At 38.5% G+C, this 12,404-nt stretch overlaps 1 long non-coding RNA gene across 1 annotated transcript in view; it reads right to left on the bottom strand.

Annotated features, from left to right (window-relative positions):
* LOC107536371 (uncharacterized) overlaps positions 1 to 11,753 on the bottom strand; it is a 31,852-nt gene extending 20,099 nt beyond the window's left edge. The window contains exon 1 of the long non-coding RNA XR_015714763.1: positions 11,624 to 11,753. This is a non-coding gene — a long non-coding RNA (uncharacterized LOC107536371). The remainder of the gene's footprint in view (positions 1 to 11,623) is intronic.
* Between the last annotated feature and the right edge of the window lie 651 nt (positions 11,754 to 12,404).

Below are 12,404 nucleotides of genomic sequence, written 5' to 3'. Positions count from 1 at the left end.
CAGGTAAGATGTGTCCCTAAGGAAGGGAATTTTTAGCTACTTCTGGGGCAGATGAAAAATTAGCGGCCCTAGGGGAAAGCAAAGTTCTGAAATCCTTCCTCAAGTCTTGATAGTCCTCCCACTACCCTCAGGGGAAGAACCATCCAATGAAGAGTTGCTTAAAGTTTAAAGCAGGGCAAGACCTATTATAGACAACTGTGTTTTATTTTTACTCCGTCCAGCCTTTCTTCAGGCTTTCCAATGCCCAAAAGCCCTCAGAGGCAGAGCATAGAATGACTCCATGCTTTGACAACTCAAGGGCATTTCAGTGTTATGGATCAGTCTTAACTCTCTTACAATGTGTCTAATTTCATTGCAAAAGCAATGCATTGGGCTAATGAGACTTAGCCTTCCTGGCTATGTTTCCTTTCCTTCCCACCCTAGAGCCCTTGCCATCACACAGCACCTTTCATTTCCAAAGGGTGCCTGAGCACTTCATAAACTTAGCCAGTGGACTTATTAACTTTATGGCCAAGGAGTCAGTCCACCTCTGAAAGGTAGCCTGCTTCTGGTGTGACAAGTAGCAATTGTTTACATATGGTTATCCCAAAGGCATAAGGAAGCCAAGCATTAGGTTTAAAACCCTAAGATGCCTTGATACCATTTCCTTTCTTTTCATTAAATTCTCTTCTGCACTGGCTTGAGTTGACTGAGCCCAAAGGAAATGTATCCAATGAATGAACTGAGCCCATGACCCTAATCACCTGGTTAGAACTGGCCTGTGCGTAATGATCTGAGACAACTTCCTAACTCTGCATGTAGGGTAGGTGAACAACAACAGCAAAAAATCTCATTTATAAAGTTCTTTAAATTCAAATATTGTTAAAGGAAATGTAGCTGTACATTATCATTTACCTATTTTTCTGTACCTGTTACATAGACTTTCACACTTTTTAATCTTGTGTTTTACTTATTGAACTATATATCTTTCCCCATTAAAGGCAAGATCTTCAAATGAGCCACCCTGACAAAGCCTTTAGGCCCCAGCACCATGAATACGTAAGAAAGGAAGCACTTTCTGTTCTCCTCTCAGTTCAGTACTATGTACCACCTCCTCACAAAGAGATGAAAAGGATTTGCTAATCATGATGCTGAGTTCAGGCCATTTACTGGACCATAGCTATGAGTCGCAGTGTGACTGTGGGTTAAATAGGGGCTCTGTTTCCTTCTTCATTCACTTCATGCAAAGGAAGCAATAACTCTTGAAGCACAGGCATCTTACTTTCTTCAGTCCCTTTATAATCATAACATGCAAGCCCATTGCTTCATATATGTTGCACCATCTAGCTGGCAATTCTTTTTTTTTTTTTTTTTAAATCCTCACCGAGAGAGAAACATCAATGTGAGAGAGAAATATCGATCAGTTGCCTCCCATACATGCCCTGACTGGAATCGGACCCACAGCCTTTTGGTGTATGGGATGACATTCCAACCAATGGAGCCACAGCTAGTAATTCTTAAGATTTGTGATGAGGGGTGGGAGGTGGAACGTTCAGTTTCCTCAAACCTCTTTGCTATAGGTTGTAGGCATTGCCTTGATCAGAGTATTCTTATTTTCCATTGGTTATTGACCAGCGTGTGTTTGCATCTCTTCGTGACTTTATGATCTCAAGAAAAAGAGACAATTGGCAAGGATGGGTTTTGGCATTCCTGGTTCTGTCAGTGTAAATACAATTAGATCCTTCTTCTTGGAAGAATGTTTTGAAGAAATATGTGCTGATTTTATTAACTTACTGACTAATGAGTCTTTATTCTTCTAAAATTATTTGTTTGTATCTTGCTATCCAAACCACAGTTTTCTAGCTATAACTATAATATCTTGGGATTCTTGATTCAAAATAGTCAAAGCAAATTCTACATTTAAGTAATTTGAGGACAATTAGAATCAATTCAGTACTTCAAGATTTCCAAAGTGAAAGATTTCCATGCTGATATGTATTACTACTTCAATAGAAGCTGCCTTGTGTCTCAGGCAAACCTCTCATGCCATGGGTTTGGGTTTTTCCTCCTCACTGGTCTCTTCCTTCACTGGTAATGGAGATTGGCTAAGTACCATTCTTCTGCTTCCCCTGAGTGGAATACCATTCACGGGGCCTCATCAATTACCTCACAGTTGATTGGGCTGCTCAGTTTTAAAAGTCTTCCTAGGAAATGATCGAAGGTTGATGGGGATCCTGTCCAAAAGACAAACTTGTCATAAGAAGCTATTATTGACCTAAACTGTGACTATTTAAACATCAGAATATATAGGGTAGTAAAGATTATGAGTCAATGAAAAAAATAAGAATCCATAGAATATCCTGATATATAACTGCGTAAATCAACAAAGAATTGAAAGTTTGATCATCAGTGGGATATTTATAGGTTCAAAGTATCTCTCCTCAAAACATTTCTAAGCTACAAATACAAAGTTAGTAACTTTACATTGGAGGATGCTGGCAGACACCACTTTAACCAAGTGATCACCAGTAATGGGACGCATCAAAATCACATGTCACGTGTATGAAACAGTGAGAACACAATATTAGGTCTGTGACATTTCTTCCAGTGATGCATGACTTAAATTTAATCATGAAGTAAAAATAAGACAAACCTAACTCAAATTGTGGAGCATTGTACAAAATAATGACATGTAATCTTCAAGACTTTCAAGGGTTAAAGTTAAGAAATGATCAAAAAACTTCCACAGATTGAAAAAACCTGAAGAGACATGCCATTTCTTTTTAGTTCATCTACTAGACTGTTTTATTTTTTTCCCAATTATTGAGGAATAATTGACAAATAAAATTATATATGTCTAAAGCATACAACATAATGATTTGATAAACATATACATTGTGAAATCACGTGATTCTGAAATGAATCCTTTTGCTATAAAGGTCATTACTGAGGCAATTGGTGACACTTGAATAGTATTTGAGGATTAGATTATAGAAATGCATTACTGTTAATTTCCTGATTTTGGTAGGTGTATTGTGATTATGTGATTACGTCCTTGTTTGTATAAAATTCACTAAAACATTCAAAGTTATTGGGGCATCAGGTTAGAACAAATGTTTCAGGGGGGAAATGTCATTGTACATACTTTCAAAAATAAACAAATACGTTCTCCTAGAGTTGTGATCTCAGACTAATTAGTCATGCTGTTGGTCTAGTTAAGGAAGAGACAGAGAAAGTCAGAAAAGCTTATGAAACAAAATGAAGAGTCCAGGGTGACCTTATATGTTAAAGTCATTGGTTCCCATATATGCTACAGCAGTGCAAGGTTTCAATAATTAGCTTAAAGCCAGTGATCATTCTTACTGAGGTTTCAGAAAGTACAATGATAGTGCAGACACTGCTGATGCCCTGCCATCTTCATGCTCCCCAGCAGCCTTTCAACAGCCACATCTCCATCTATTTGCTTGAAGACTTGGTGATCAAGTCTACCCTCCCTGGGTACACAGGTTTAATTAAATCTTTTGGGAGCAGCCTTTGGCCACCAACTGACGGAGAACAGTGAATTCATCTGCTTCCATGTACTTCATGTAATCCAGCCCTTGCTCGATAGGTGGGATAAATCTTGAGTTACATGTTCTACATGGTCTCCCAGAATTCCCTATTGAGATTAAGCTCAAGCTGCCCACAGTGGTAACTTGCTTGACAATATACCCTTTGTAGATTGCCTTCCCTTCCGTGAGTCATTCTAAACTCACTTCCTGTGATCACCTCCCAAATAAACTACATGCATTCACACCCCAGACTCAATGTCTTTTTTCAGGGAACTCAAACTAAGGCCTATGTTTAGCTTAATTATTTTTGGTAGGGCCAAACCTAACTCTAGCAATGGATCCATATAAAGTTTAAACATAGTTTTAAGTACCAATTTCTCATCTCATTTTTTAAATCCGAAGTTTTTTGGCAATCTATGTTAAATGTAAAAAATAAATTTGATAATGATAAGTTATTGGCTCTTTTAAAAATGGTTGGAACCACACAGAAAGTAAAATTGGACACCTCTCTTTGTTTCAGAACACTCATTACATACTCAATTACTATAATGGATTTATAACATTATTTGCCATGGGTAAAGAAAAGAGTTTAAGAAAAAAATGCAAAGACAAAGCAAATACTCAGTCACAGTAAAAATGTAAAGCTAACCCAATAGGTTAGAGATGAAAGAACCTTTCTCTATAGATTTACTCTGAAGCTATGTCTCCTGTAACACACACACACACACACACACACACACACACACACACACACTTACTCTAGTGCTCCAAGGAAATAAGTGACTGTCGTTGGGTCTTCATGCATTTTCAGTTTGGCTGGCTCTGCCACTGGGATGTGAACAAATGAGAAAGAGTGGAGGAGAAAAGGCTATAGAGCTACGGCTACGGGCAAGTAGAAACCATTCTATTGCATGCTGTCAGGCTGCACCTGGAGGGAGAGAAAAAAGGAAGCATTCATCCATCTCTCCTCACGTGGGAAGCCAGATAGGGCAGGGGGCGGCCCTGTCAAGAGAATGATTCAGGAGTCCTTTCTCACTGAAGATTAATCATACCAAAGGGCAGGGGTAAAGAATACCCTGCTCTATTCGCTTCCCAATCACTCCCCTTTGCCTGGGTCCCAAATGACTCTATTTTCATATGTCGAGATACTGGTGGAGCAGAGCTGCTGAAAGGTCTGAGACATCTGGGAGATGAATCACTCCATGCAGAAATGGAACAATTAGCTGTGTTTAGTCCAGCACAAAGGCCTTGAGAGGTGTCTAATTGAGTGGCCTGCAACAGAGCCAGGAAACAATGTGGATTTGAAAATAATCCCACAATTAATTTCTGCACTGACCTAATGGGACATAATTTGTTAATGTGCACTGAGTCCAGAGTGGGCCTTTTCCATGATGCTCCTGGATTTAAAGCGCATGGCATTCTCTGTGTTTGGGCATGCTTGGATGAGTGCTTGAAAGTACGAGATGTAGTTAAATGCAAGCTTTTTTTTTTTGCTTTTTGCTTTTTGCAGTCCATTATTAAATCTGTGACCATTTAAACATAAAACGAGACATTCTGGCATGCTTTAGGCCACACATTTCTCCAGAACATCAGGTTTAGAATTAGACATTGGCAGTCAAATGATTTTGAACCTTTAGGACATTTTACAAAAATCACATTGACTTTGGACAATTTTAGAAATAGAAAGAAGGTAAAAGTGTTAAAAAAAAAAAAACCAACATATTTTTATTCAAAAAGTGGAAACAGATTATATCATACAGACTCTTTTGTCCAAGAAAAAAATTCACTTCCTTATAGATGCTAAAAATACATTAACTACACATGCTTAAGTGTGATTGTGCTCTAGACTCCTTTACCCTTGGTTCCCAGAGAATTAGTAGTATTTTTGTTAATTTTGCTATTTTAAAGAAGAAATTATAGTTATTTTCTCAAGTGAAGTAATTGAAGAAATCTAAGGAAGCTTGACCTTTTAAAATAATAATAATTTATCACTCTAATTAAACTGCATTTTCATAATAATGAATTAAATTCTAGATGTGAGTTATGCTTAGATTTTATCTCTACTCTTTTCCCTGACTTTTTTGATTCCCAAGCAGGCAGACTGTGTGAGAACAAACACTGAACCACTTGGTATCAGAGTTCTTTGTGTGTAAAAGTCAGGGAGTGAAAGGACTTGATTCACAGGAGCCCTTCCTGCCCTGAATTCAATGATGCCATAACTTCTATAATATCCACAAAACTAACAATTAAATTATTGGTATGAAAAATCAGATGCACTAAACTAAGCACAACCCTCCCATTTCTTCTAATGCCTGTAGGGGAAGTAGCTTTTCAGAACTGTATTCTCATGGCTCTCCATGGTCAGGTTCTAGGGTGTGGCGTGTAGCAAACCAGAGTGACATGGGCTTTTATAGTGTTGGAGATCCATCACTTGAGCAGGGCTAGCTCTATAGGGGAATGGCCTGACCGGTGTATGACTGCAGGAAACCAGTTATGTGCTTAAATGAGACGGGCATTTCCTCTGATAGGGAACAAAAGATTACAAAAGGACAGAAATGACATGAACAAAAATCACTTAGGAATGGGTGTATCATCCATGCGTCTCTTTTGGTGCACCACTGTACCTCAGTGGATCCAGCAATATGTCTGGGACATGGTGGGTACTCAGTAAATGTAAGATAGATGAATGTGGGCCTCCGTGTCAGCACAGCCCCTTGACCTAAAGTGGAACTGAAATCAGAATGGTTCAGAGAGAGGCAGTAAAGATGTCTTACAAGTGGGGAGAGCTGTGCATGAGTTGCGACTGCAAACCTAGAGTTTGCTTTTATGTGCACAGTCTTTCAACTTCTACCTCAGTTTCCAGTGAAAATGGACAAATAACTGCTCTAATGCAGGCAACAACACAAGACAAATGGACTGTTTATTGCATCAACTGGTAAGCTCAAACTTGATCACTGGCCACTAACTTGGTTTTGAGTAAATACAGACTGGAAATCTCAAAAGATTTACTGGCATAGGTACTCAAAAGTAATGAAAATAGAGTAACAGGAAACTAATTTTTCATTACAGTTTTGATCAACTATAAAATTACTTTTGGTGCTGGTGAATGAAAAACTTCAAATTACGAGCAAACAGAATAGCTGCTTCTATTTATAGAATATCTAACAGTCCTACAAAATGTTCATTACCTTTTTCTGTGAGGGAAGGTATGAAAACTCTTAGTGTTCATCTTAGTTGCTCAGTAATCAATATCACAATCCTAAACATCTCTAAAATAGCTCTTTAGAGCCAACAATTGTACAAAGAAATGCATATTTTTAAAAGGTTATTTTCCTTATAATAAAATAGAGGGAAAAGGTCATCTTTGTTGGAACACTTGAAATTGATAGACCAACTGACTAACAGATGCCATGTGGAAATTCTTACATTAAGAGATGAAATGCATTCAAACAGGCGTATCTTTAATAGTTTCATGATCTTTATGTCATAGTATAAAGTAGCTTCCAACATTTACTCCAGATACTACAAATACATCCTTAGTCCCTTGACCCTAGGTTAGCACATTTCCTCTCTGGATTTTCTGAGAGTATTGTGTCTGAGCTTTGAAATTGAAGCCAAATGACCAGTCCTTATAGCCTCAGGGGAAACAGGGAATGGTTCTCCTTACTATTAAAGCATCTTTATGACATCTTCTCACAGTTATTAGTGAAATGAAGACTCTCACATTCTTTTCATCAGAGGCACCTCCTGCCTCCATTCCTGATTCCCATGTCTTTCCAATGGAGAAGCCCACTCCTGTGTACTCATGCTCCTGGGTCTCACATTACTCTTGGTTAGGCTTAATTTATTGTACTTCTCACAGCGAACTCCATTGGTTACCAGAAATCTTTTTATATTAGGATCTGTGATCTAAGTAGTCCTCAAACACTAGAGTCACTAGAGTTTTTCATTGGCTATAATAACAGGAAGAAATCTATTGGTATTTATATATTTTTCTCTGAAAATCAGATGATTAGTTTGGTACACTCATATACCAGCACACTCTGAACCTGGAAGGTAGTTTATTTACTGGAAATATCAGGACATCCAAGTCAGATAGAGGAAATTGACACACTTAATCACTGGATAAGGATTCTGTTTCTGAAATGTCCAAAAAGAACATAAGAAAATTGATGTGTGGTTGCTCACTATGAGGCTTGGTTGTGGCTGTGTTGCTGAAGGAAGGCTACCTCTATGAGATGAGACATAAAATCTAACAGATTCCCTTCTAAGGATAAATGGCGAATCTTATTCTTTACCATTAAATGGTAGACATGCAGATATCCAGTTTATTGATCATACAATAGTGTTTTATTATTTTATAATAGTACCTAATATAGTTATTTTGATCTATGATAAGGCCATTCCAGTTGCCAGTCTTTCTTAGTTACAGAAATATACTCTTAGTTTACCCAACAATGATTTGACCTATGACTTATGAGTCGGCCCAGCTTTGGGAGCATGATCCAAATAGAATATCAATGGAACATGAGGAAAGAAGGAAGGTAGAATTCTCAGTGCTTTTGTAAACTGTTTCCAATCGTGTGTGTAAAATTTCAAAGGGGAAGGTGAAAATTCTTTCCTTAGTTTGAATTTCCAGTTCTCCTATTTGTTCCCCAATTATTACACTTTGAAGATGTCCTACAATAGTCTATACTTTTCTGCCATATGCGTTTTTACTTGTTCCTGCAAGTAGTTCTTTGTTTTCTAAACAGAACAACATTGGGGGAGGGCAAAGAAAAACAAGAGTTACGTGACTTTATATCATAGTATTTAAGTGTTGTTAATTTAGCTCATAGTGTTTAAGTCATGGGATTTCAAGAAGAGTAAACATCATTCAAAGAATTGGCCTCCTCTTCTGGGGAAGGGGTTAGTATGTTTTTGGTTGTATGCAGAATAGTTGTACCATGTTAGGTGAAATTATAACCTTGTTCTTGTCTTTACTTTGAAATTAAGTATGGTTTATGGAGATGTGTATGGGTGCCAAGTTGACAAGGGGTGGACTTGTGATGATTAATTTTATGTGTCAACTTGCCTGAGTGACAGGGTGCTCAGACTTTTAGTCAAATATCATTGTAGGTGCGTCTGTGGGTGTGTTTCAATGAGATTAACATTGAAATCCATTGACTGAGTAATTGCCCTCCCTAATGTGGGTGGGTCTCTTCCAATCAGTTGAAGGCCTGAGTAGAAGGAAAACCCTGACCCACCCACCCGCAAGAGGGCACTCCTCCCGCCTGACTGCCTTCTAGCTAAGACCTGTCTCCCCCTGCTTTTGGACTTGTACTGAAACATAAGCTCTTCCTGGGTTTCAAGCCTGCTGGCATCAGGACTGGAGCTACACCATCAACACTCCTGGTTCTCAGGCCTTCAGATGTGGTCTGCAACTATACCATCAGCTCTCTTTGGCCTCCTACAGGCTGACTGCAGATTTTGGTGTTTGTCATCTTCCATACTCATGAGAGCCAATGTCTTATAATAATATTATTTTATATATATTCTATTGGTTCTGTCTCTCTGGAGAGCCCTGACTAACACAAAGTAAAATTATCTTTGAAATTGAATTAGACAAAGTTAAGATTTTTAGCTAGGATTTTTGTAGAAAAGACTGTGTGGCGTTGAGAAATGTTTAAGGCCTTTCTTTCTGGATTTTTCAGTAAAATGTTTTGAATGGCAATTTGTCACTTCCACATATCCAGGAGTTTGAGATAGGATTTCAAGGCTGCACTTGGTTTGTCCATGAAGCCAGGGTTCTGATCATGTCTCAAGAACAGAGATGAAGCTATCAGTAGAGAACTATCTAACAAATACAGTTGACCCTTGAACAACATGGGTTTGAACTGAGCACATCCATTTATATATGGACTTTTTTCAAGAAATGCGGATCTGACATCTTCAGATTCAACCTACCACAGATCAAGAGCAGTGTTTTCACACCCCCAACTGAAGTCTCCCAACTGCGGATGGGAAAATGCCATAGAGTCAAAAGTTACATGCAGCTTTTTGACTGCATGGGGTTTGGTGCCCCTAACATCAGAATTGTTTAAAGGTCAACTGTATATCCTGACTACCAACTTTGTGTTAGGTTTTGAAAGGTCTATGGTGAAGAAAGCTGTCCTCTTGGAGCATGCCACCAAGTAAAAAAGAAACACATTCCTTGATATTGTCGTACAAGTGAATTCATAATCACAAATTCTGATGCTATTTTAAAGGACGTCGTAAATTCTCCAAGAGTATGTGTAACAGAAAAACTTAGCCTGATCTAAAAGATTAAGGAAGCATCTCAAGGAGGTAACAGATAAAGTAAACCTGAATGATGACAAAGAGGCAACGAAGTGATGAGATAAAGGAAGATTATTTTGGAGCAAGAGAAAATTTGTGGAAAGACCCTGAGGCAAAGCTAGGGGACAAAATATTAATTTAGGCAACTTTAAGATGGATAACTGGAGCCTAGAGAGTGACTGCTGCGAACTGTTTTTCTCAGATTTCCTTGCCAAGAAGCTTCTGGCTCTTACATGCAATAGGATGAAAGAGCAGGCGATTGGAGGGCAGAAGGAAGGAGCAAGTCAGAATATATCTCCCTTTTCCTCTATGGACCCTGACCACACATCTGTCAGCAGCTGTGTACCCTGTATGGCTCCAGCTCTCACCTGACAGCCCCTCTGCCATGGTCCCAACAGGTCTGATGGCCTTGTCTTCCACCAGGTGGCCCTGGCTCCCAGTTCCTCAACATAGTCTCTATGTTGAACTTTCAACCTTAAAAGTGGTTATGTCTTCCTGCTTTTGTTAATCTTTTGAAAGACTGTTTCTCTTTTGGCTTCTTAAACTCTCTATCCCCAGGGCAATCAAATCCCTCTAGTAAAATCTCTGTTGAAAATACCTACAGTAGTTTCTGTGCCTGTTAGATTGGCCTGATCCGCATACATGTGATGTAAGAGGTAAGGTCAAGGTTTGACCCCAGGCTGGCTCCATAGGCTGTGCTTTTAAGTCTTATTTTATACTATCATATACTTAACTGCCAAATAAATAATCCCCTAGCTAGAAAGAAACTAAAATTGACCAACAGAGTTGATATCTGATCATGTAAAACTTACTATAAAATGGATTTGGGATCATAATATATACGCATAGCTGCATAAAGAATACATGAATTTGTTTTACACATATCCTAATTATATCTGATCATTGAAACTGCAGAACTCAATAAATTCATCTTGTTCATGGAATGCAATTATTTAAACATTGTTCATTGAGTGCTTACTAAATGCCAAAGATTATTTAGGTATTAGAAAAGCAGCGGGGAAACAAAACTTCAAAGAACATACTTTCTAATAGGAAAAGGCACATAATAAGCACATAAATGAATATAGGGAAAACTTATATGAAGAGAAGAAGCCAAGATAGAAGCCAGGATAGAGAGTAGCAATAATATGATATTAAAATTATATTTAAGAACACTACTTTTGCCCTGCCCAGTATGATTCAATTGGTTGGGCACCATCCCATGCACCAAAATGTTGCCAGTTTGATTCCCCATCAGGGCACGTACCTGGGTTTTGGGTTTGATCCCTAGTGGGGGGGCCTGCAGGAGGCAGCCAATCAATGTTTCTCTCCCTCTCTCCCTCTCCCTTCCCCTCTCTCTTAAAAAAAAAAAAATTCGGTAAACTAAAAAAAAAGAACACTACTTTTGTTATAAGGAATACAATGCCCTTCTCACTTAATGAATGACTGAATTGTTTCAGAAAGCCTATTTATTAGTTGAAACCTTAATTTACATAATTCTGAATACTCATACATGTATGTGTGTATAATTTATACAAGTGGTTGTATATTACTTGTATAAGTACTCTATACAATTTTTCAACTGTTTACTTATACAAGTAGTTTTAATGATTTCTACAGGTATTTTTGTAATCTCCCCCCAAAACTATACTTCTGTTTTAAATGTCTTTACTGGCAATACCTAGAAATACCACCAGGTGGTAATGTTTCTCCTAAAAGCATGATATTTCCTAATTTTTTTAAAAAGGATACTAATTCATTCATTCCAAACTTACTGGTGTCCTTGTCTGCTAATGCTAACATCAGGATCCGTTCAGGGTTGGTGCAGCAGAATCGATCTATTTCCTCCTGATGGGTGGCATCTTCTTTGTCCTTTGCATGCCTAGAAATAGTTGATTGAATAATAGATGTGGTAAATTTTACCATCTTGAGTGCTGAATAATTTTGTGTTTTTCTAAATACTCTGTTTTGTTTAGGGATACAATTAAATTACTTGGAAACAGTTTAATCCTTTTGCGTCTTGTTTTTAAGACTTCTTAGGTGGGGCTGGAGCAGTGCTTAGTCTAAGGCTAATTACTTCCCACTACTGAGGAAAGAGCTTTCTGTGGACTCTACACAATGCCCCATGATTCTTAATGTTTTCTAATCCAGCAGATGGGAACAGGTGTTAGCTCCAGTCCCTTGTGATCCAGTTAGAACAGTGCCTAATCCTTTCAGGTGACTCTTTCCTCAGCCTCAAGTAGTGTCCTCACTACACGTGGGCTAATCAATATGCAAGGGGACCTTCCACAGATCCCCAGGGTTCCCTGTCTGTGCAGGTCTCCGCTACTCTGTCCTGTCAACCTAAACTACATAATCTCCATAGACTCTTAGCTCTGCCTCCTCACAGTAAGTAGTCTGCTGAGCTCTCCCTGAGCACCCCTCCCTGCGCTGTGGCCTGGAAACGATCTCATCGCAATCATCTGAGGTAATGGAAAGGCTCATTTAATGTTTTACCATCCCTCACCCATCACTGTCCTTTGTTGCCTCATGTCCAGTGTCTTGCAATCTGTTGCT

Source organism: Miniopterus natalensis, chromosome 7 (assembly GCF_054644295.1).
Source record: "Miniopterus natalensis isolate mMinNat1 chromosome 7, mMinNat1.hap1, whole genome shotgun sequence".
NCBI classification, from domain to species: Eukaryota; Metazoa; Chordata; class Mammalia; order Chiroptera; family Miniopteridae; genus Miniopterus; species Miniopterus natalensis.
This window is presented reverse-complemented; position numbering and strand designations above follow the sequence as displayed.